At 52.0% G+C, this 2,851-nt stretch overlaps 1 long non-coding RNA gene across 1 annotated transcript in view; it reads left to right on the top strand.

The window, feature by feature from the left end:
- Positions 1-1,193: 1,193 nt before the first annotated feature.
- Positions 1,194-2,851, top strand: part of LOC105854367 — a 6,154-nt gene continuing 4,496 nt past the window's right edge. The window contains exons 1-2 of the long non-coding RNA XR_001146045.1: positions 1,194-1,236; positions 2,144-2,264. This is a non-coding gene — a long non-coding RNA (uncharacterized LOC105854367). The remainder of the gene's footprint in view (positions 1,237-2,143; positions 2,265-2,851) is intronic.

The following is a 2,851-nucleotide window of genomic DNA, read 5'->3' as shown; positions in this document are numbered from 1 at the left end:
AGGTGGGGAGGACTGTGGCACTTTGTCAGTGGGAAAACTATGGTGAGGGCCCCTGAGGGGAGAGATTCTATATTGTGAAAAAATAAACAAGGATGTTGCTGAAAAACTGACCCTTGATAGCTGACTATAGCACTGAGACCCCAAGGAGGGAGGGTGGAGGAAGGCACCACAGTGGTCTGTGGTGGTGGAATGTGGGCGGATTGGTGGTGGGTTCGCTGTGGTGGTAATACTTAATGGGTATTCAAAATGACTGGTTAAAAATGTAATAGATTTGATCACTAATTTTTTTTAAGATTTATTTATTCATATAGAACTGCGGTACAGGCCAGAGATGCGGAGGGTGAGAGGATTCACCAGACAAAGTGGGGAGCAGAACAGGCTGATCGACAAGTACACTGCTGAGGGGAGCAGCGGGCGGGTCAGGAGAGGTCTGCCGCGCCATGTGGATCTCCTCCTTGGCAGGCGGTGTTCGAACTCATGTGGAAGTGGCTTAAGCTTCTTAGTGCTGTGCTTTAACCCACTGCGCCACCAGGGAGGGCCCTTATCACTAATTTTAAAAAATACGTGAAAATGAAAAAAATATGGGCAAAAAAAGATGGGTCATATTTTTGACTGTTTACTAGAGACTTACACTGTGGTGCCTTTTGTTCTGTGCCAATCTGGGGGTCCTGCAGGACCCCAAGTTGGTAAGATGTGGGAAGGTGCCTGTGGGGAGGGGGCTGGGCTGCAAGGGGATTGACCCCCAAGAAGGAAATGAGGACACCAGGAGCTTTGCCCCCAAGCAAGATCTTGAGTCTGGGCCCCCAGAGGAGGGGCAGAGGGGATGGATCCTAGGCCTGGAACTGGGGCCTAGCTCAGGTAAGTTCCAGGGGGAGGCTAAGGCCCAGAGAGAGCACCCAGCATGGGGAAGGGCCCCCCCTGCTCCTCACAACTGTGCAGGGAGGAGGCACTGTGCAGCAGGACCCCGAAGGCCAGGCCCCCAGTGCTCCTGGTTTCTCCTCGCCCTTGGTCTCCAGGAGGCCCTGGCCCTCTGAGCACCTTCCTCTACGGGTGGGCTTCTCGGTCACGCCTGCATACCCTTTGCATTTTAGCTTGTCGGCTGCGTGGCCACGCTGGGACCAAGAAGAGCCTCCGACAGTGTGGTGGATTCCCCGGCCCCGCCCCCCCCCAACCTGTGACTTCCACTTTCCCCAGCCCTGACCCCCAACACTGGGCCCACTGCGAATATGTTGAAAGGTAATTGCTTTTGAAAACCTGAAACAAATAAACGGGTGCCTGGCCCTGAAATGTCCAAACTCCTGACTGTTGACATTTTTATATTATAAATAAAATTAGAAAAAAAACTCATGTTTGACTTGTGTGTGACCGGTAACCAGTGAGGAGGGAAGAAGCAGGGTGAGGACACGGGCTGGTGAATGAAGTACAGATGTTGGTGTGCACGTTAGAGCAGGCCCGCCAACCTCCCGCGCCCCGACTCTCCTACCCCCCAACCCCCCTCTTCCAAGAACATCCCTGGCTGCTGGAGGATCCGGCCCAGGGCTGCCGCAACTCTGCTCTGAGCTCAGCCTCAGAACCCAGGCGGGTTCCTGCCCTGGGGTTAGAGTCCCCATTGAGGCAGCAGTTTCTGGGCCTAGGTGGGTGACCAGGGCAAGGGTGTGCAGCTGGCACTGGGACAGCTGGGGCAAGATGACCTTTGGGTCTTCCGGTGAGCCACAGGGCAAGTTTGGACTCAAAGTGGGCACCATGGTTCCCGCCACTGCCCGAGGGCCACGGCTGCAGTACCCTGTATGCCCACAGGGCGTCGCACTTCACCCAACCTTAGACACACTGGGAGCGGACGAAGAGTCCATTGTCAGGCACCAACACCGAGGATGGAGGAGCGGGGTTAAGAAGACTTCCGCCCCCATCACTAGTTATTAAATCTGGGCACAGTGCCAGAAGCTGTAAGGTTCCAGACAGACAGACGAGAGCTCAAAAGAGCTCAGGTGGCCGACTTGAATTTGCACAAGAAGCCCCCGCTGGGTTTAAATATCTACGGGACTGAGCGCAAATTCCAGTTGTGGCCCTCCCTCACTGTGTTAACTGCTTGAGATGACCAAGCTTCCTCAGTTGTGCAATGGTGATACTGTTTCCTTCCTTGTAGGGTTGCTGTGGAGGTTTCGTACATACAGCCCCCAGTGTGACTTCTGGCACGTGTTGCCTGCTAGCTGCTAATTTGATGACGGTGATGAGGATCAGCTGTGCCTTGCATTCTTGACTCACAGGTCGGGGAAACCTCGTTGAAACCTCGTGATAGAGAAAAGCAGCGAAATGAATCTGTACTTATTGTGCAGGTGCTGGGGAAAGTCCCCGCTGTAAACAAGGGGACATGAAATAAAGTCTATAACCTGCAGACCCCTACCTACTGCCATCCAGATCCCTCTGCTGAGTCTTTTTTTGGGGTCTAAGTTTATCGGAGAACCAGTAACTTCTCTGTGATTTTTTTTATTCACCTATTTATTTTATATCATTGTTCATACTATGTGACTCAAAGTAATCAGGTGTGACTTCTCAGAGAGATGGACATGTTTGTGACCCAGGTTGGCGTCCTGTTTGACCCTTGCGAGGACCTTGAGCTCTCACCCTCTAAATTTTCAGTCAGAAAATATCAAGACCCAAAGTTACTCTGAGTGACCTCTTGGTGAATCACTGACCTTTTCATGACCCCAAGTAATTAAGTTTGACCTCTCAGTGAACCCATTGACCTGCTCATTAATCCTGTTAGCATCCTCATTTGACCTTTCTGTGACCCCTGAGCTCCTCTGAGTTTTCAGTCAGAAAATATTCTCAAGACCCAAAGTTACTCTGAATG

Source organism: Condylura cristata, unplaced genomic scaffold (assembly GCF_000260355.1).
Source record: "Condylura cristata isolate star-nosed mole 26May11 unplaced genomic scaffold, ConCri1.0 scaffold00035, whole genome shotgun sequence".
Taxonomy (NCBI): Eukaryota; Metazoa; Chordata; class Mammalia; order Eulipotyphla; family Talpidae; genus Condylura; species Condylura cristata.
The sequence above is the reverse complement of the archived record's forward strand: the minus strand, read 5'-3'. Positions and strand labels throughout refer to the sequence as shown.